Source organism: Bombus terrestris, chromosome 11 (assembly GCF_910591885.1).
Source record: "Bombus terrestris chromosome 11, iyBomTerr1.2, whole genome shotgun sequence".
Taxonomy (NCBI): domain Eukaryota; kingdom Metazoa; phylum Arthropoda; class Insecta; order Hymenoptera; family Apidae; genus Bombus; species Bombus terrestris.
In genome coordinates this window covers 13055997-13079580 of record NC_063279.1, presented here as the reverse complement: position 1 = coordinate 13079580, position 23584 = coordinate 13055997, and the positions used below count along the sequence as shown (strand labels likewise).

The 23584-nt window shown below is 35.1% G+C and overlaps 1 protein-coding gene across 5 annotated transcripts in view; it reads left to right on the top strand.

The window, feature by feature from the left end:
* The window catches only part of LOC100642498 (teneurin-m), a 653003-nt gene that overhangs the window by 82581 nt on the left and 546838 nt on the right, over positions 1–23584 (top strand). Inside the window, exon 1 of one of the 5 annotated variants that reach the window (XM_048410159.1) lies at positions 1434–1966. The exons of the other annotated variants lie outside the window; for them this stretch is intronic. The gene's annotated coding sequence lies outside the window, so the exon portion shown is untranslated. Of the gene's footprint in view, positions 1–1433; positions 1967–23584 lie in introns of those variants that run through there. 5 annotated transcript variants of the gene reach the window in all.

Here is a 23584-nt window from a genome sequence, read left to right as displayed (position 1 = left end):
GTTGGCCGGGAACCTACAACGATTTCCACTTACTTCTTTCGGGACTTCGGGATAGAGATAGGGATGTCTTGTTTTTTCTTGGACCAAGAGTCTACTCCTCGGTGGAGCCGCGTGCCGCTTTCCCTTTGCATTCCACCTTCGTCTTGGCTCGGCCGAGTATCCCCGAATTGCGAGACTAGAAGGTATCGCGGAAACAGCGTCAAGGCGGCGGCGCGTCCGGCCGCTTCCGTCTCGCTCGCGCGCGCTCGCGACCTCGTTTTCTCTCGCGCTTTCTCTATCTCGGGGTGGTATCGCGCCCCCACCGACACCCCCTTTTGCACTCTCCGTCTCGGTAGCCCCGCTCGTGCCGTCAGTTGAGTCCAGAGGACTTCGCGATTCGCACTTCCGACCTTCGTTAAGCTTTCTCTGCCGCCAACGCGATCCATGCTCCATCGTGTTTATTCGTAACTTCGTAGCTTTCCATAATTTTATCCAATTCGTGGTTTTATCGTTGATGGTACTTCGACATGGTTTGTTGAATTATTAAATGCATAATTGAGCTACGAGGATTTTAATAAAGATCTTTTAAAAGTGGACTCTGTTGACATTGTTGTATCTGATCTATTCGTACAAATGAGTGATGCTTCGATATGGTTTGTTTAATTGTTGAATGAATAATAACTAAATCGATGACGAAAAACTTTGGTAAAGTTAAGCATTAAAAGTGGATATCGTTGACCTTGTCCTGCATGATTCATTTCGTATAAATAAGTGATGCTTACGGAATGAATATTTACAAGAAGAATTCAGTAAAACTAACTTCTGAAAGTGAACCTTATTGACATTATTTCATTTGATGTCCTCGATACAAATGAGTGATTCATATTGAATAAATAGATGAAAGAAGAATTTTGATAAAAGTAACATTTAAAAGTGGATTTTATTTGTTTCTATTTTAATATTAATGATTGTTATAACGGGTATATAAGTATAAGATATATGTACGTGTTGATTTTGGATGAAATTTCGTAGGAGTTGAGGAAAATCTTCAAGGTCGATAACACGATACCAAGTAAACACTACGCATCAAGTGTATCGTCTCGCCGCCATATTGACAGGCGAACACGTGAGTTCTCTCCTGCTTTTCCATCGTCCTTCACTTGGTTTTCCAAGCACTTTGCTCGATGTTATCGGAGCTCTCTATAGCTGGATCCTTGATATACACGATTTCGAAATATTTTTAGATCATCGAATAACATCAAATCATCAGGAAGATATGCAGTAACGTAATAGAATCGAAATTTGGAGATTAAATTAAAGAAAAATTCAGTAAAAAATTGAACAAAGTTAAATTTAAAAGTTGGACAAATTCAATGGAAATTCAGTGAAATTTTAATTTAAAAGTTAAATGCCAAAATTAATGTTTCGTAATACATAAACAAAATTTCCAATTCAGATAAACGAAAAGAAAATAATGTTTAAAATAAATATTCCAGAGCTATAAAAATATAAATTAATTCGAAAATAAAATCTCCAAAGTTATTAAGAATCGTGTCACGTGATCCGAACCTTGGCCTTGAAGGATTGCTCATTGGTTGACTGCAAGTTTCAAAGGTACAAAAGTTTAGCGAAACTAAGAGAAAGAGAAAGAGAGGAAGAGGGGGAGGGAGAGAGAGAGAGAGAGAGAGTTCAAAAGTACATAAACTAGCATCTGTATGATTGTACGAGCGTCGTGGATATATTTCGAACTGTGTGTCGATCGTTCGATGGAAAGTGGTTCGTGATAAATGTGTCCTCGCTATCGAACGTAGACGGTGACCTTCGAAAAATCCGCCAAGATTTATGATTCGTCGAGTAAGAAAGTGACGGTGGAAATTTTGTTCCCTGAAAGCTTCCCTGCTCCGACGGAAAAAGCTTCTTTGTTACATTCCACATCTTCTATTTTCTGCATTAATGTGACGAAGTGTCTGCTGACAGTAATTTCCAGGTAAGAAAATTACGCTCCTGGCCGCCATTCTAACTGTAATTCTAGAAGATGAAATTCTGCGTCTTTCAATGATATTTCATATAATGATTTAATTGCAAACAGAAGAATTAATGTCCAACAGTATTTTAATTTCATTCTTATCTCTTAAGAAACGTTTAATTCAAAAAATTATCTCGGAACATGTCGATTAGATTCAAATAATTAAAATTTTACACTATAACTGTTTAAAGATTACTGCTAAATAATGTCGTAATTATTTCTGTCATTTTGTTTTCAATATTCATTTCCATTTTGTTCCTTTTCTTTTCGTCTGGTACATTTTAAATAATCCGACAATGCTGCTCTATTATATTTAGACCAGTTTGTTCTATATTTGTAACAAATTGCAAAGTCGAAAAACAAAAAGTATGAAATATTACGAAGTTGATAGTATATGGAAACATTGTACCAACATATTTATAATTTTTATTATAGTAACGTCGTTGATTTAAGAGATTAAGGGATTAGTATAGGCAAAATAAAAATATTATTTTAAATGAATTTTTATCTCTCACGAAGTGTATCTTCATAGTTTATAATAATATGTAATATATCCGTTTTAATATCTATTTTATAATACATGTAATTTGAGAAAGGAGAAAAATAGAAATGGTTTCCCCGTGTGGAAATGTAATATGTGTGAAGCAGATGGTTCCCGCGTGCGCAAGGTGTAACACGTGAGAATAACCCGTTTAATATATCTTTTTTCTTATTCTCTTCCATTTCAATATCTCATTGACTCGACGTGATTCGACATTAATTATTTCAGCGTTATTAATATATATCAAAAGATAACAAAAATAGAATTTGAAAGTTTAAATATAGATATTAAATTATAAATTATAAATTAGTGATAAAACAAAATCACTTTAACTAAAGATAGAAACGAAAATGCTCGGTAAAAATTTTCGAAATTAAATATGTCAATAGATACTGTTAATATATCGTTGCGTGATCACCAACATGCTATGACATGCTTTTAAAATCCGTCAGAAGTAAGATTGCAATTCCACCAAATGTTCAAATTGGACAAATTGTGAATTACAATAAATAAATAAATAAATAAAAAAAAAGAAGTAAGATTGGAACGTTTGAACATACAAGAGACTTAATAATTCGGTGCAGCCTACATTTTTTATAATAAAATGTCATATTTTGTAAATAGATATGGAGATAAGCACAATATACGGTTTCGTCTAGCTTCCCTCTAATTTTATTCGAGTATTAAGTTTCGTTTTTCGAAAGGGTTTATTTTTACTTCACTCCTTCGAGAGGAAATTTCTTTTCCCTAGAGGAAAATAATATATAAGAAAGAATCTTTATTGGCGTTATCATTGAAATATCGATAACAGAAGTCTTACGGGATTCATCGAATCCCGAGTCTGGCATTCTGCAACTGAAATTAATTATCAAACTTCATTTCTACCGTACACTCCCTGGCATATATTTTTTTTTTTTTTTTTTGGAAATGTACCGCTTTAATTCCGCATGATCATTTTTATTCAAAAAAGAATGTTGAACGTATGTGATAGTAAACTTTTAACAGTAACGAATAGAACGAATCGCATTGATAGTTTCCTCTTGAAAATTGATCCGTTAACCATGCAATTCTCCAATATTTTTCGAATAGATAGTAATTTGAGCATAGTTATGGATTGAAACGTGTACGAAACGAATATATCTTTTTCGCAAATTTAATTTCGCGCTATAGAGTGATTTACGGCGATACACTGGCGCGCTAACCTAAATTGTACAAACATTGAGTACTCCCAAATTTGATGTAATTTCAAACTGTAAGAGCTGTCAGGATTTTAATAGGAATGCAAGATTCAATTACATATTAGCGAAAAAGAAAACTTTAATATGATTATATTGATATTTTCAATGTTATTAATAGCAGGATTGATCGAACATAATTTAATCTTTTTCTATGGACTGTATCTATTATACTTGAATACAAGTGAAACAAAAATATCTTGATGGAAATTAACGAATTTAGAGAAAACGTAACTGAAACTTTCATGAAAACAATATTTTGAAAACAGTCAGTTTTCCCAGATCGTCAATTAAAATGGTAAACGACATCAGCCACAAAAATGTTCTCCTCGATTCTCTTAAAATAAATCGCAATTCGTTGTTTCCTAAAAGCGTATAGAACAATCCGGGGAAAATCGAACCGCAACTATCTATCGGAAACTAACTCACGAAAAATTAGTTGAGCTATGAAACAGTAGTTTATTGAGACGGAGTTGGTATAAACTCGGATCGGGTGTTACCCGAATATGAACGAAAAATCGTGATAGAATCACTATACGAACGACGTTTGTTCCCTTTTTAATTTTCCCAACCGGTGATTCTCTCTCTCTCTCCCTCTCTCTCTCTCTCCCTCTCTCTCCCTCTCTCTTTCCCATGTTCCACGTCCCGTTCTAGCTTTCCTGAAAGCTGCTGCGATCGACCAGTGGCCAATATTGGTGGACTGGGATGTAATAAACCCTCAGGCGTCACACAGATCATCTCTCTTGGCTAGCGTTATTGAGGCAATATTATATGACATAGCGTGTCTCTGCATACGCAACGTGTAAAATAGAAGGCAAACGTGTTATGAGAATCCTAACAGGCTACCTGTCGTTTGTTTCGATTACCAATTGGCAGCTTTAAGATCTGAGCAGTTTCTTGGGGAATGACCTATAAAACAAAATGGGCAGAGTAAATTGCGTCGGAGGTTTCAGTTCGAATCTTTCAATATATCATGAAATTTATAACATTCAATATCGTGGAAGAATAATTTTACGAAATACTAATTGTCGCTCGCGACTTCGTCCGGAGCTAAGTTTCCTCCTTTCTATCATCGATAATCCAAAATGATCGACTTCATTGTCCTTGTAATTAAAATTCGTGGCTCGTAACCAAAACATCAAACAGTCTGAAAAAGTTCTGACTCGGTTGATTTCTGGTGAGTTCACTGTTCAGTCATTCATCAGAGCGATCCCGTAAATTCGATAAGTCGTTGCACAAGCGGCGGCGGTACGTAATTCAGCGAGGAGGCCGGTACCAAAAATCAATCGAGACCGTCGTCTGAGGAGTTTCGAAGCGTACTGCTGCGTTCAGAGCTGCTGGAAGAGGGGGTTGATGGTGGAAGAGAGGAAGAGGGAAAGTCGAGTACTCTGACGGTACGCCTCGTCCCTTTCCAACTCGCGGGATTCCCGATAAAGCCGTCGAGCATTTGCTTCGAAGCCTGCAGTGTACTCAGCTAGTCCGACTTCCGGAAGTTTCGTCCCTGAAGTTTACCCTTTCGCTCTGAGAACCGAGGAACGTCGGAGGAATCTCCGAGAGGTCAAAGCTGTGCACGCAAGAGTTTGAGAAGCTGAATAGGCCGAGTTGGGAAAAAAACGTAAAAATACGGATAATTCGGACTGGACGTTGCCTTATAATCTCGATAATCTAAATTCTATGGTAATCCTAATTAAGGGTGACTGTTAAGAAAATAGTTATGAGGAACGTGAGTCGTTAAATGGCTATTTTTGGTATTGTTATATTTTACAATACGTAGATTAATTTAATATCAAGCTTCAATCAGAATTATTGATATGCAATAATTTCGATTACATTTTTTAATTTTAATTTGATTATGTACGATATACATATAATCGTTATCTGTTCCCGATAGCACAGATTTCCGTGGAGATCTTCGATCTTAATCAATATACTACGCCACGACAATATCATTTACGATAAATTGAAGATTATCCTTAACGGTTCAGTAGTTTGCAGGAAGTTTACGTCGTGCTAATAAACTTCTCAGTGTATCGAACAAACTCATGGCGTTTACTGGGACACTAATCCGACGAGATTTATAGCTCAAAAGGTTGTTAAAAGTTTCTTCGAAGTTATAATGTGCTGAACGAAAGGCCTGTAATTACGCGAGTATGCCATGATTAGGCCTCGATTTCTTCTACTTTTTCCAAATAAAAGAAACATTTCGTTCTATTGTCAATCGTGTACTTCATTCAAATACACTTGCCTCACGCAATTCCTGGTAAAATTGACATATAGTATAATAAATAACAAGTTTTGTAATTATACAAATATATATGTAAAACAAATTGCTTTTAAACATACTAGTGTACTAAATTTTTAATATACTAAATATATGTTTCTAATAAATATCTAATAATTTCCATACACATTTTTAGATTAACTTCAAACATCAATAAGACCAATATAATCATAACGATCGTGTCTCGTTAAAGTGCTAATGAAATTTTCAGATGTTTTATATGAAATATGTTCATAAAAATCGTCTATGGTAAGAGTTCAAATATTTACATGAGTCAACGTAGGTATATACATATATAGGACCAACCTGAATCCATTGTGACGAATTTTCGACAATCGATCGTGAGCCGCGTAACTTGATAATCGGTCATAAACATCGCCTTAACAACCGGTGGTAATGTCCAATACGTGTATCTGGTAGTTGACTTACGCGTTACAGGCCGTAACACGGTACGCGGCAATAATTCATCAGGATGAAATAGGCGTACGTGTTTAACGCGAGACGTTTATTACGCGGCATTTTTGCTTGTCTCGCGTTCATTTCACCCGGAAACGGATATTCGTCTCTTCAGCGGAAAGTAAATCATCGCAACAATGTTTTATTGAATCGTTCGTGCGTCCCAACGAATCGTTTCCAGCATATCTATTTCATTTTTATCGCTTTCGTTAACTTCCTTCAGTTTCAGTAGTTTTAATGCAAGAATCTTTATTTATTCTTAATTCTTATTCTAATTAATTCTAGTTCAAGTTTTATCAGTCTGAGTCAAGTTTCACTTCAAGTAGCTTGCTTTCAAGCGAATATCTAATGAAAAATGAAGCAAACTGGTTGTGCATGAATGCCAATGCAAAAGGTACTTCGATCTTTATATCACTTGGTGGCTATGAGAAGATATTTCAATGTGATTTAGTTGAAACGATCTGTTATACGCACATTGTAATTGTAAGAAGATTTGTTGCGCTGCAAAGAGAGAGCATAACATGAAAAAAGAAGAAGAAGAATGACAGATGTAGTTGATACTGAGTGATTTCGTTCATCATCCTATTGAACGGAGACCTTTGACCCGCAGCGATCACGGAGAGAAATTACAAGCGGTGTAATTACTGGATGATGTATCGCCACGTTTAATAGGCATTCCCTTAGCTGTTTGACGATGTTCGTATCGCTGGACAGTTCTATCTGGCCTCTTCGAAACACGGGCCAATGTACTTGATTACGTCTAATCACATCGTTGTAATACCATCGTTGCTTTACTCCGATTCGGGTAAGTTACGCATAGTCTACGCAATAACGCATGTGTGCAAGTAGGAGGATGTTTGCACAGCTAAATGAGTAACATAGATTACCTGGAATTTCTATGGAAAGCCGAATAGGCGCTGACAATGAGCGAATGATGGAGACTTACCTACATTTATGAGAAATTATTGTACATAATTTGCAGATTAATATCCGCGAATCTTGTTATTATCTTTTTTATATATATTGTATTAATTGTATCGTTTGACGTATAATCTCGCTCATAAGTATTATTATACAAATAGTTCGTAAAATTTTTTACGTGGTTACCTTGTATCAGCGAAAAATCCTGATCGTTTGCTAGATCTGTTAAATTACATTTAATGCAACAAATATGCAACAAACCATTATCTTTGTGTTTATGAATATTTCTATGGAAATAGAACGTTAGTAATTTAACTGATTCGTTGAGCGTCAGTCATATAGAGTATGTACAATTATTATGATCGTTCAATTTCCCACGAACTATTATCCTACTTGGAATGGCCACGAGCTATTGTTACGAATGATACGTCGTGATGGGAGAAATTCGTGGTATGATGCCTTGCTGACCATGTGTTATTTCGCGCAAATCAGTTTTGACGTAAACGCACTTTGTCACGTTTATCAACGCTTGATCGTATGAAGATTTATGCTAAATATCTTCTTGCTTAGTTTTAGTTGGCTCTGCTGTCTTTTTTCTTAACACAGTTTTGCAAAGTATTTTACCATTTCGAAGTATATCGCAGATTCCTTAGTTAGAAAATTTTTATTGTCGTGATATAAGTTTCAAATGTTAATAGCATTCTAAATAGAGTGCATTCACTCAATTTTAATAATATATCAAAAATATCTGATAAAGCTAATGACGTAAATAATAACCAACAAAAAGATATTGCATAAAAATATCCATTTCGAATTTTTCAATTGTTAAGATTCTATATTTTCAATAATTAGGTTACGTATAATACGAAAGCTGGAGTTCTAATTAGAAATCACATAACGAAAAGTAGCGATCATTTATTCTCGGATATTGATCAGAAATTATATCCTTTATCGGACTCACGTATTGTCCGAATGCAAACGAGCATCGAGACTCGTCATTTTCGAGCAGAAATTTCTGCGGGTCGCTCGATAAGGAACAAAGAGACTGTCAGAATCGTACGTGTCCAATCACCATCACTTCCTGCTGGAATTGATTATTAATTGCCGGCACGTGTGCTGCGTGCATCCATTCGAATCGCAGACGATGCGATGGTGCGAGGACATCGCGCGCGTTTCGGCGGCTGATAAAGTTATGCCTGTCCATCGGCTACTAATTAGCGATTGATTGACTTCCCTCCTCTTTCCTTCCGCTAGGTATCGTCACTAAGACAATTCGAAGAACGATTATTCCCAACCTCTCTCGTTGTCAAACGTTTCTATGGGTGATACCAGGCGAATTTTAATAACTGCTTTATTTAAACGTGAAGTAGTTTCAGAATACTTTATGGAAAATTAAAAATAAATGGTAGGAAAAGAAATAACTTTTATGAAATGAAAACGGATATAGCAAAAGATAAGTTTAACTCTTAAATAGACACATAAATAGGAAGATATATATACAATATGGAAACTTAAGGAAATAGAAACTTAAACACATTCTGATAATGTGTCTGTTTATTTAAAGCTACATAATATTTCTCTGGAAGATGAAATTTCTTTATATCTTGAAAAAATCATTTTCTTTATACTTAAAATAGGTGAATTAACGAAATATAGTAATTACAAAATATGAAGCTCTTGCGAAGGATATTAATAATACGACCTTATTAAACTTTATTTATTCACAGCAAACTTATCCGTAAAATAATATTTAACTAGAACATTTGAATTCCTTTGTTAATATGTTCGATTGAAAATGTGGAACACTGCGAATTTGAAATGTGCTTGTACATTTTAGGTATGGGTATTTCAAGTGTTTCCGAAAGCGTATTAAATCAAATTGATGATATTGTAAATTCATTAAACTTCCGCGAATTTTTCGTTATGGCTTCTTTGGTATATCGTTTAAAATATTCTTTTATCATATTTGAAATAACTTTGATGTCGGAGCAAGTGGCACGTGTTACCGACAGCGAGCGATGTCTTTGACACATCATCAAAAATATAATTATTTCGTTAATAGCTTTTCGAGAACGTGAAAAATTTATGCGTCTCAATGGACGGGTAACTCATCAATTTGTGCTCGTTTAATGCACACGGAATATAATAATTATTTTTACCTTCATCGTTGAACTCGACTCACTATTTGAATAGCGTTAAATCTTCCTAATTTTTCCCTTGATAAAACAGTAGCTCTGGAGTAATAAAAAAGTTAAAAAGCTAGAAAATTGTTCGATAAATTGACGAATAAAATCACTTTTTATTAACATATCTCATAAACTTTCTATTAATTTTGTTTTATCATGAATTAGGAATATACATATTGAACGTAAATATGTTAAAATGAAGATATTTTTGGGATATATACGAGTCGTAAATTTTTGTTCAGTTCTGCTAATTATCTAGAGAATTACATTAGTAAAGTGTACTTTACGTAATCTACTCTATGTAATAAATTACAGAATATTTTCCTGTTAAAGTAGATAGGTACGTAAAGTGTGTAATTAGTAATTCAAAGTTTATTATCAACCTGCTTTTTATAATGAACTCATTAAGTTAAAATTATTATTATATTAATGCTGCTACATTATGATATACATAAATCACGGTTGACCGATAATTAGACCATAATTAGATTGGCTGCATGTTGATAATCAAAAATGCAAATAATAGACCCTGAAGAAAATTCATCTTGTTTATTTTACATAATATAAAGCTATTTATTTAACAAGATACTGTGTTAAAGTATTTTATAATTGGAAGATATCACTAATTAAGAAAAATACAATCTTTTGTAGTTTCGTTTTATTCTAGTAAGCTGCATTCAGTTTTCTTTGCTTATATATATGTAATATATTTTATTTCCGATATTAATTTTCTACGTTCAAAATTTCTAATTTGTCATAATTGTCTTCGCTTCATTAATCAAAGGGTTCTAATACAATATTCTCGATACCCATTAATATCATGTTGGAAGTTTGACGTAATTAATTATCGTCATAATTTCGGAAACAATCAACAAGTCGTAATAATTGGTTGGGCGAGCGAGCAATTACTTCGCTCGGAGATTAGAAATCTGCGGTAAGAGATATCGAGCAGCAGTTAATAATTTATGTAGTCATGAAGGGTTGTGCTTCGCATTGCAACATAGGTCACCAGTAAATTATTCGACGGTGCCATGACACGAATACTGTTTAGTAGTCTGGAAATTCAAGTTACAGAAATTTCCTAGCCAAACAATATACTTATCTCATTCAGTCAAAATAAAATATTTTTAATATTAATATGAATGAATAATTATATGAATAGATCTGTGTATGTAATTTTACATATTTAGTTCGAACTATGTTAATTATATTAATTATAATTATCAGATTGGGTATATCTATACATTCAGATTTTTGTGGAAGTGATTGGAAAAATAGAATCTAGGTAGAAAATTGTTTTATCTACTAAACACAATGAATACTCTGCTATGGATGCCTTATATAATTTTCCATATTATATGCATTCTATTATAATATTATATAATATAATAATATAATATATAATATAATATTTTGCATCTTCAAATTTCCCATAATTTTTTATTACATTTAAATTAATTATTTACGATGATAGATTACACCATACAATACAGTGAAAAACGATAAAAATAAAATCGATTACATTAGTCGATATCTGTGAGACAAAAGATCGAACACTATAAAAGGAGAAAAAAAAACAGATAATTATTAACTTCTACCAGTGTGGCAGTAGTAAAATGAAGCCAGTAGTATTGATCAACGTCATAATCGTCATTCGTTGCGTAGACGTCCCTCCTTTACTATATTAAATCTTATTTTATAAGGAAGAAACGCGTCTTCGCGTAAGACGTATGGGAGATAATACAAGCTGAGATCGTAGCATATTGGCTGGTTAATATAATAAACAATTGCCTTAACGAGGCAACAATGGAGTCGCAATATTGGTTCTGGTTCCTCGCTAACGATGACTGACAGCGGTTTTATGAACGCTCTTACGCACACCCCGAAGCTTTGACTCACCTACAGGAAGTAGTAGATATATATAAATAACCATTGACGCGTATAATATCGGTATTATCGCTTCCTGATAATTTAAAAAATTAATTTCCTCAATTATTAGGTCGTCCGAAAAGTTTCTTTCGTTTCATAATGGAATTTTTCGTTTTATATTAATTTATCGTATCGTAACTACGTATGATTCATTTTGTTTTATTAAGATAAAGATCACAAAGTTTGACAGATTAGGTTTCATGTTTGTATAAAGATGCGTCGTTATAAAAGACGTGTCTGTAAAAGAAAGACACTTTTCGGACAACCTAATATTACAGGTGCTGGTACAGTTTCTTTGTCGATTTTTCTTTAGCTCCAGAACTTGTATGTTCTTTATGTGCAAACTTTTCTTTCGGCATTATTTCCTTAAAAAGTATTTCACTTTCATTATTATTTTCCAAATGGCGTTGTACAGTGGCAGGAACAATTTTCTGTTAGCTACACGAGAATAACTACTGTATTTCATTTTCAAGCAGGATGAAATTGACTAGAAACATAATTCAATGGTTGATTTATGAATTACGTTTCATCCGGCCCTTCAAAAAAAGGACCAATTAATATGTCAGGATAGACATCGATTTCGTGGTGGTCAGAATGAAAGACGATGCGTGTGGGCGACGTGCGTGGCCATTAAACTAAACTGCAGTCGCTTGCTATGGGCCAGCATGCTTCCGCGACGAAAACAGCGTCGTTTCAAAGTCGCTGTTCGTAGATGGAAGTAGCAACGTAGAATTAACTCTCTCGCGACCAAATGACGCGTTTTATTCACACGGCAAGTGCGATCAGACCCTAGCGTGCACGTGGGCGTGTACAGAAACGTTTTCTCATTGAACGTTACGCACATAATAATGAAGGTGGGTGAGGCGTCTCGTTTCTGCCGCCGGATGTCACGTGGCTCCATGTGACCGCACGCGGTGCTCCTCTGGCCACCAAGAAATCACCATATCCTTTATCCATTCTGTTTTATTCTTAGAATTATTTTCTATTCGTTTCGTCGTGACATTTTAATAGAAGAAGAGATTGATATGGAAGTGATGAAGTTAAAAGTCATTAAGGTTTGGATATTTCATTTTCTTTTAACTACTAGTGTAACGTCTAATAAATGGATGATTCATCGCGCATAATGTGTACAGTATGAAAGAAATAAACCGGTTGAAATTTTTTTATATTGCCCTCGAAATTAGAAAGCTTATTGTAAGAAATGAAATCCTCGGATTATAAAACAATGAGTCAAATTATAAAAAGGATATACACGAGAAAAACTAAAGGTGTAGGAAAATTGACATGGTTTTAATTGCTATACGACTGTACCATCATATTCTAGAAACGCATTACGCAGAGGATGGAGACTTTCATTGAGAAACGAGTTTACACGAGCAAAAGGAAAATGTTAGCGTTAGCATAATGCAAAGCACTCTGCGCGCTATAGTTTAGTCCGGCCCGAATGAGTCGCGAGAGTGGCGCGGTTGCGAAAAATAAATCCGCACTTTTCGTGTCATACAATGTGCAATTTTAAACGCTGCGCGACTGACAGAATAGTTGGAACTTCATCTGTGGAAATGTGTACGTAAACCTGCCCGTCGACCTAGTTTGTAACCGCAATTTGTGAACACATAGCTTTTTTTATTTTTCTTTACAGAAACTTTGTTGCGAAATACGCTTACGTAAAATATATCAAAATTCTACGTTCTATCATCGTATTTATTAAAAATATAAAATTTTCACAAGTATTAGCTTAATGCGTATGATATATTATTTTTTTGGAAGTTGAATTTGGTACAATACCCGAATCATCAGTAACAAAATATTAAAAAATTATTTTATATGAAAAAGATTATGTATTTCGTGAAGGTTTAACAGTTTAAAGAATAAAGCGAAAATGATAGGCACAAAAAATGTAATTATAAATCAAAGAATTAAATGCTAGTCTATTTTTCGTTGGTAAAGTAAAATGCGAAATTTCGTTGTTTTACACGCGGTATGTGTTACGTTCAAAATAAGTAGAATAAATGTTCGCCGTAAAAGGAAGAATACGTTGGAATAAAAAAAGTCGCATGCAATGGCACACATTGTTTGTCGAGTAGGTATTTAATTTTCACGGTGCAAATGAGCACGTTCAATCCTCCTCGGGAGTACGATTATTTCTACCAATAAATTTCATTTATTAAGCACCGTCATATTTAAATGTCATATTACGAAATTTTTTAAATTATTGTGATTCAAATATTCTTAGTTAGATTTACACAGACTAGAAAGGATTTGACACGAAGTAGAAAAAATTCAATGAAATCTTCCACGGATCTTTATTTATTTATTTGTTTTTTTTTTTATATGCGAATAAATTATCTTTTATCTATTTTTCAGGAATGAATTATATTGCAAGTTTTTCTTTCATAAGGATACGTTTACAAAATTTTTACTTAAAGATATAAAATAATACATAATTCTGATTTTGTAATTTTCACGATCATTTCTAGGAAACTTAACGTAATTAATTTCTAATTGTAAAAATGGAGAGATAGTTGTATGAATAAAAGTCGTCATAATTTTTAATGATATACATAATTGCATGCAATATTTACTCTAAATTAATAGCTAGCGTGAAAGAACTGTCAAATTGTAGCTTCTGTTCAAAATACAACATTCTGATATCACGATATTTTATTAAAGATGAATCGTAATGATATATGTGTATAAAGTATTAAACAGAGTAGCGATACTCCTAAAAGAGATGCATAAACGTACGTAACATAACTCATACTAATGATAAGCAAATGTTATCTCAGGTTGATTTTCAAGAAGTATTTATTTAGAGCAAGATAAATAATCTTTTGATCGTGGTACTCGACATATCTCAATTTTAGTAAAATATTATAATTAATTCAAAATTCTAATAGAACATTACAATGAACACAAAATCAGCCAATGTTTCTTGCCTTTTTCTCTAATGTGCGTAAGTAACAAATTACGGTACTTACTCGAGAGATACTAATAAAGACATTAATATACTGTGTTCTTATAGTATTGGGGGTTTTTGAACGAGTTTTAAAGATATTGGCGCCAATATTTGAAAATTGCTAAAATTCAACAAGGAGAGATGGTAACGAGAAAATTTCGCAGGCACAAAATACAATGATAAAACATAATTTTATCGCGTCTTTTCCAACGAGGACAAGGTTCCAAACAACAAAATTGTATTCTATATCTCGTGAAAAGAATTTTCCAACAAGTGTAGACGTCAGAGCAAATTCCTCGTTTCGTAGATTCTCAGGAACGACTATGTCAACTACTGCATCTGCGTGTATTCCCATTGCAGTTAATTCCGGGGAATTTTCTGTGCTGCATAAACAGATTTCCGTATAATGGAAATTTCGGATAAGCTGCGCCCCGATAATCGGCATTCTACCATGCCAGCACTTTGTTCCGGCAACTAGCAACACAATTTTTCTATTAAAATTATGGAAAACCAAGCGGTTGAATTAACCAACTGTAATAAATCCTCTTTCCATCTTTTGTCTTTCCGATTTTCCCTGTAGTATATTCAGGGAAGTTGAGCGAAACCGTGTTAATAAATCAAATTGGACAGCGAACAAATTGGACAATCAGATTTTTCGTGAAAATATATGAACCAAGTACCAAACCATTCTTATTTTATAATTTTATATGAAGAGTGTCATGATCGAAGAAGAAATATTAGAAAATATAATTTAATTTAATTACTAATTACCTAAAAATCATTATCTCTCATCAAAATCCACAGATCAGATATTAATAATTTCTTTTTCCTTTTTTAATTGCTACTCGATAAGTATTAATCAATCGTGCATTTTCTTATCCTAAATTATTTTAAATTATCCAAAATACGTTACAATTCATGAGAAATACAGATTAAACGTCCTCTTTGATAATCATACATTTAAATTATTTTAAATTATCAAATAAGTACGTCACAGTAGGATATAAGAAGAAATTTTCCGGCAGGAAAGCTTCAATCGTTTTCCGTGTCGAACATTCTTTCGCGACAAGTTATTAGAAAAGGGAATCTATACTTACGTTCGCGATCGTTTGTCCCTTAGACGGACAGACGAAAACGAGGCACATTCTCTCCATCTTTTTTTCCTTCTTTAATCCTCGGACTTTCTTAGTTTCGTCGTTCTCCCCCTCCTACTTTACCCTCCTCGCTTTATTTTATTTGTTCTTGCCGCTCGAAAAGCTGTGTTCATTCTTCGGCTACGAAAGAAGAAGAATTGGAACAATGCTCCGGCGGTTATCGGAAGTTGTTTGTCGACCAATTAGGAAAATGGCTTGCCTTTGCTCCGTTCCATCTCTGAGTAGCACACCGATTAATACGACGGGAGAAAATAAAACGACTCTGTAATATCCTTTTGCACGATTCAGAAACAACGGTTGAAACGGATGAAAATAAATATATTTCACAAAGGCTTGCAGCCAGACGGGAGACTGAATTTTCAAGCATTTTAACGAGGTGCCAACGAATATTTAAATATTTCGATTCAATTGCAAGCGGTTCTCTCTTGTTTCGTCGCTTTCTTCCTCTTCTCTTTTTTTCTTTTTTTTTGTGTCGTTTATAAATAGTTCGTCTTTGAGAAACATCTTTTAATCGTAATGTTTCTGTATTTGCTTGCATTAATGTTCATCATTGAGGGTTTTTCGAGCTTCATGCAGAATATCGTTTATTTGAAAAAAAAAGTAGTAAAAAGTACTCAGTTTGCTGGTAATCACTGAATATAGTATTTCTTTTTTCTCTTGATATCATTAATATTGATCACTGCCAATGAAAGCTAAAAAAATTCACATAGAATAGACATAAAGAACCGGGTTATTTTATTTTACAACAATTGTAAAAGGAATTGAGCTGCATTATTTAGTTTTGTTTTGAAAGCGGAGGCTTTGATTTCCATTCATTTCACTCGCATCATTTTTACACGCATTCATTTCTTCTGTGTGTAATATATTCGAAAACAAGATTACGAACGGCACGCAAACCTTATTGATAATTACAGAAATGAATTCGTTATCGCCGTTATTAATTCGTATGTATGAATATAATTCATAATACACGTGCACATTGTTGCCTCATAATTACTGTTTCAGCGAGGTTTTATCATTCCCTTTGTTTCCGCGTGTCCCACGTTTTGTCTCAGCATATTGTGTGATTCTTTTATTGTACGAATGAAGACTGCTACATGAATTTTATAATGAATGCAATTGCAATTTAAATTTCCTAAATTTACATTCGTTAAGCGATCAAAGCCTATTATTATATTCTCGTGATATTTTGCACCTAAAAAATGAATGCTTTCCTATATTTATTACAATTATAAGGGTGACACAATGTAATTGATTACTCGTACGATAAAGCATTTGTATAATTCTTCTTTAGTCTTTCAAACCGTTCCAGATACACCTAATAAATATAAAATTAATAGCGATAAAAGATATAATTCGCGCCTTTTTGCGTTTTATAATTTGACCTCACTACCGCGAATGAATAAAATTTCAATCTTTCGTTAATCAAGCGTCCCAGTGTTGAGCGTCGAAGATTTCTCGATTAAATTCATTTACATAGTTCAATCATCGACGCTTCGATAACTTTCACGGAACGTAATGGTGCACGCGACACGATTACCCTTCCAAAGGTTAATAATTACAAATACAGCGATCTTTCAAGACGTATAGTGAATACGGTTACTCAGCTGCAAGTAGGTCGCTTTTAATTCGCGGCTAATTCGAGCTCGACCGACTAAATTTAGTCGGTCGTAAAGTTTTCAGATTATACACGCCGAGAGAAAAACATCAAAGAACGCATTACAGCTCCATTGATTAATTCCGCGCGGTTGAATACAGAGAAAAAGAACTGGCTGGCAGAGATCGTTTGATTTCTTTCTCCTCAAAGACATCGTCCCGCGTAACAGTGTCATTTCTACTCTTGACTAGCGATCGGGAAATGGGAATTCTTGAAACGAATGGCAAAAAATGTAGAAGGACCGATTGCACGTGAAAGAAACGGTATGAACAGAGGAAAAAGGTCAAGGATTACTTTAACCATGCATTTTCCGATGAAATAGAGTGTTCTCGATTACAGGGAAAAAAGTTTGGAAAAAGGAACGAGTTGTACTTACTATACAGCTTGTTAAAAGCACGTGTCCATCGCAAAGTGAGATCCTATTTCAATAACGAAGAACACAGTCAGTCAGAAGATTTTACGTACGAAAGAGTCACGAAAGAGAATTTGAACATTTATACAAACTTTTTATGAAGATAATATTATGTGTGTTAATAGTATTACATGTAGTAAGATACGATTATGATCTAAAAATGTACAATATATATTCAGACCTATTAACGGAAAATACTTCTATCACAGTATCGAAATACGTGTATAAAGAACGAAACGTAAACTGATAGATTTGACTGCTAAATCTTCCTCTGTAAGATTACTAGACAGTAATAAAGGAAATCGATATTTGTTCGAAATGAATAAAGAATCGTACGTCCAACATTCGCTATTTTTATTGCTTAGCTTTGCTTTTTGAGTTAACAAACCGCTTGACAACAAAATCTGTGTCGCGATTAAACAGTCACGAATGCTAATTAAAAACCTTCCCATCTTGCCAAGAATAAGTTCATGAAATAAATAAAAAAGTATCAAAGGTATCAAAACCTTTTCCCTCTAAAAATGAAATCCTTTTATGACTTCCTGTGTCAGTCGAATTCGAAGCTCCACCGGTTGAGAAACTTATACAAAAAAAAAAAAAAAAAAAAGAAAAAAAGTGGAAGGGAGAGAAAGAGAAAATGTTCGTTCAGAGTTACGGTACGAATATTTTAGAAAAGTGGGAAAGTATGGCCGGTTGGAAGTGGAAGTAGGTCATCAATGGCCGAGGAAAATTGCCGGCCGTGTTGTTGGAATTTAAGGTAGCTCATAGTCGTTCAAAGGATCGTAGCTTTCTGCGAGCTACCAACCGACTATCGTAAAACCTTGGCGAACAGCGCGAGCACGTTGGAAATTCATGACAAAGGTGCAAGTGAATACGTACGAACGCTTCGTTGCTGGACACGAACGATAAAATACAAGTGGAATACAAAAGTAAGAATGGGTCAGGTTGAGGGCCGATATACACGAGAAGGAATTTGATGATGATAATCGCAGACGATTAATGTCACGCTTGGTTATCGTGTTCCGCTGTTTTAGTCTCTTACGTAGAACTTAATGGGCGTATCACGTCAGTGAGTAAATTACTCCCTCCTTCTAGAAAAATATGAATAAATACAATAATTTTTTTTTATGTTATGCATAGTATAGTTTGCATTGGTAGAGTATCGTATTAACGCTCGACGACACGTGAGCGTCACGTGAGAAATTGTACCGTATAATATACAAAATATTCGAACACCTGTAGAAAATTTTATGAACATATTATGTGCGTTATATATCCACGTTCTGTAATTTCGTTAGCACTGGCCATAGATTCGGAGAACTTGATCATTCTTTATTTAATAGCATCACGAAATTATCCTAATTGTTAAGGATAATATTATTTACCGTATATAATTATAATTAGTCGATGAGCTGGAAGAAAAAAGACTTTATTTTAATAGTACTTTGCTTAAACTGTTGAGTTCTGTTTCTATTGTTTTATGTTCATTAGGAAAACATCTAATAAATACAACTTTGGTTACACAGTTTATCTGATAAATTAAGAAGTAACAGAACTGGAATCTGAAGTATATTGTTTGCTACGGATTCCCCATATGCTTCTTCTTCTTTCTGCGCGTTCTTTCTCACACTGTTATCTAGACGAACGTTCTTCATTAACACACCGTGGACAAATGTGATTCTATCCTAGTCTCTGTGAGTGCGTTACGATGTTCAGGATTTCGGGGTTGGACATTTACTCCATTTACTGCTCGCGTCGATCTATTTCCTCCCTCTGAAAAATTCATCGAGACGAGGTATCAGCACGCGGAAAAAGAGGGAACATTAGGTGGAAGATAAACACCGGGCCACGATCCTTTGAACTTGACAAATCGTGGGTAGAAAAGGTCACGGGGAAAAGGGTAAACGAACCCCCTCGCGCTGGTCCTTGAACCTTCCACATCGTATCCGTGCATTATTCGAGACGGCCAGCGCCACTGGTAATGGCTCCTTATGATTTAGCGAGAGTGTTTTCTTAGTTTCCGCGAAAGTGGCGCTCGCGTAATCGTTTGTCAAGCGGCCGACGAAATAATAGCCGGGCACCGCCTCCCTCTTGGCGAGGTCCCGTGGCCCAACCGTGAAATCCTGCCGCGATATTTTACCGTCATCGCTATTAAAGGCCATTCCCCAGATGAAGAGTAACGACGCGTCCTTCGCACGGTCGAACCGACGACGTCGCTCGTTCCTTTTTTTCCAAGCCATTTTCCTATCTCGTGTCCTTTAACTGCTCACGAGCAGGAATGACGATTAGTCTGAAATCGAAGGTTTGTTTCGTAGAGTCTAAATATTATTCGTATGTAGTAACCGCTGATTTTTATGTAAATTCAAATGTTTTTGTGACCTAAGATTCTGTACTTCATTTTGAATGTTTTATAGTATTTCTATATTTATATGCATTCTGTGTATTTTTGCATATTATGTCTATTTTCATACGTTCAACACCCAAGATTTACTTCAAATTGTAGAATATGAACATGAAGCTTGAATCACTTCGATCAGATCACGTCAGGCACCGGTCAAAATCGTTTACGCGTAAATTCAATGGAAGTATTCACAGTAGGCGATTCGGTCAAATCGAATGAAAATCTATTGACTAAATGGCGACGGTTTGTTAGATCGCGGTCGATAGTGGAAAAGGGCCATGGAGGACGAGCGTTTAATTGAGTTCGTACGGAATTACAACGAGCTATATCATTTCAGTGTACTTGGAAAACGACGTTTTACCCGAGTGAACGAATAAAAATGAAAGAAACTGTGACGAGATTTGATTGTTTCCGATGGTTTAACTCCTTCCCGTACTTTAGCGAGTCAGACTCGCAATATTCATGTTTAGGCCAAAATCTTCATCGTGAGTCTGACTCCCTAAAGTACGGGAAGGGGTTAATACGAATGATTCGGTAAAATCCTAGATTTTAAGAGACTGATCTGAGCGAATCTTTGACCGCTAAGAAGGATCCGGTATAATATGATTTTCACAGATATCTACCTTTGCAAGACTTTTTAACTTTCCAACTATCCTGGTCACAAATTATAAATAAGAGGCATCAAAATCAAAACATTAACCGAAACACCATCGTCGCTTATAATATCTAATTTTCATTGCAAATTCAAAATATCTAAATCCACAGCATTTTCAAGATGACGTCTTAACGTCTTGCTCTTGACGCTAATTCAAAGAAAAAAGAGAAGATTTCACGTCCAGTTAGCACATTTCGAGGCTTTGCAGGGTAGTTTATGTCAGTTTAACACGATTCACCGATAATGACGGGGTCGTGGCCCCGTATCCACTTGGTCAGCTTGATGCTCGCGTCAAGTCACGCAATACAATGTCACGCGACCATCTCTCTCTCTCTCTCCCTCTCCCTCTCTCTCTCCCTCTCCCTTTCTCTTTCTATCAATTGTCACGGCATTCTAATGTTTAATTATTGTCTTCCATCGGCTATATACTGTCTCGGTCAGGATGTCGTGCGTAGCAATCGACAAAAATCTTAAACACAATGGTTACGTGCGTGTTTCGACGGTGATCGTTTGAAGAGATATCCGGTGTCTACGTGTAGCTTGTCCATGGCTATCGTTTGGTTTAAACGGAATGGCATCCTGAAGCAACGCTTGACGAAGGAGCTACCACGGAAGCAGCCGTAATCTCGACGATAACCCCGGGAATACGATTGATGTGATGGGACTGCTTTGCCTAACACCGGAACTGTTAATCTGCGTGAATCTCCCGAGTCTTTCGTTGCACGCATCTGTGCGTATGATTCGATGTCTACTTCAACGCTTCTCGATTGAATACAGCAGAGATATACAATTTAAATCGAGGATTATGAAGAAGTAGGGTTTAGATATGGTTGGATTGATAAAAATCGGTGTATTCGATGTAGCTTTTAACAAAAGTATACATCTTATTCATCGAACGTCGTGTTAATCGAACTTGGACACATATTTGAAAAATAATACAATTTATACACTTGTTAAAAAATGTGACTATCTTGTCTTTGGTTTATACACTAAGATTGTATGTCTCCTATAGAACACTTAAATCTTAAATTTAAACTTTATCGCGGGCCATTTAAAAAAATCCACCTGGTTCATTTCTAACAAATTTTTCATATTTTGGATTCGTCACGTTATTCCCTTTTCCAGATACGTTATATTAAACCCTTTCTACACATCGAATCGCGTTAAAAGTAGTGAGATCTACAAATTATTAATATAATTCAATACACATGAAATTATCAACACAATAAAAAATAACATTACTAATACAACTTTAAGGCAATATTTTCGGTAAGTGTTTGCTAATAGAAGTGAATTCACAGTGGCAGGAAAATGGACGACAAGACTAAATTCGTGATATGTACAAAGAATGCAATTTCCCGGCAATTTATCTGGTTGGCTCTCATTTTCTTTCCAGCAACGAGCAAGCAGTAGGTGAAAGAATTGCAGGCAAACGTCAGTCGCGACCGCTAAAACAGCAGTTGTGGCCGTGCGAATGTAAAACAAAGATCACTTCGCGATAGCGGACACATGCCTTGCACGGAGTGAAGCATAAAAACCTCGTAAAATCGTCCGCCCAGTTACGCTCCTCCGCCAGCTCTTCTATTTGCAACCACGGGATACTCTTTTCCTCCACACTGTTCTCTATAGATTCTTCAACGAGTTGTTCTTTTCTGCCGCTTGTTTTGCAAATTATTTGCAAACGTATTTGTCTGCAGAAAAGAAGATGTGGAAATATATCTTGCGTAATAACTGTTTCTAGTACAATGGCTGTTTGTTTCTTCCGTATTCTTAATCTTTATAAAGTATAGAAGAAAGTTATATTAAATTAAATATAGGAAATTATTTATTGCGTAAAATATTTTTGCATTAAGATCTTCGTGGTTGGCACTTTGCTTAATTCAATAATTCCGCTTTCGGAAAATTCGAATTCCTAAAATTCTAAAATTAGTAGAACTTGTAACTTACAACTTATCATTTTCTATCAGAAAATGGATAATAAATATTTCACAAGAGGCAGAAAAGAATATCACACGTGAATCGAAGATTATAGATAAACCGGGTGGATCTTCTTAAAACGGTTAAGTATGGATTTTACGCTTAGAGGATCCTTTAGCTGGTGGCAAGGCACATCGCCGTGAAAAGACGCGTTACCATCTTGCCCTTTTTTTTTCGATAGAATTTGCGGGGTTTCTTCTTTTGACAGGCCCGGTGATTTCAAAGGAAGCGGTAAGTGGCTCCTCGCATAAAGACCGTACGTGACCCAACCTGGTTTACTCTTCACCGTGCGATCACGGTCAGAATTTTCCTCATCACACGCATCACACGAACCAAACATTATTCTTCACGCCTAACAACGGTGCGCATGTAAGGCGCGCCTATCTCCCTGGGCTCGTTTCTATGAAAAATTTATGTTACAGATTCCCCATCGAGATCCCTTTTATTCCTTACTTTATTTTACGTGTATCGTCAGATTTGTGAAAGCTTTCTAAATGTGACTTATATTTACGTAGATCAAATACACGTGATAAGGTTTATTTTATTCAAATAAAATTCAAATCACTACGGTTTAGGGTAATTATAACTAACTGATTGTTACAAATAAAACTAGCAGCTTTTTCGTTTATAATATCTTTGCAATCGTGTACATGGCTTCTAAAAAATTCTCTACGCTACTGATCCTATTTTCATTTGGAAAAGCATCGCAATGAAACAAAATCTAAAACTTACCTTACATAGTTCGAGTAATATTCATAATACGTGAACATAGTCTCAGAAAGTTTTCATTACAAACGACTCGTCAAGCTCGAATTATC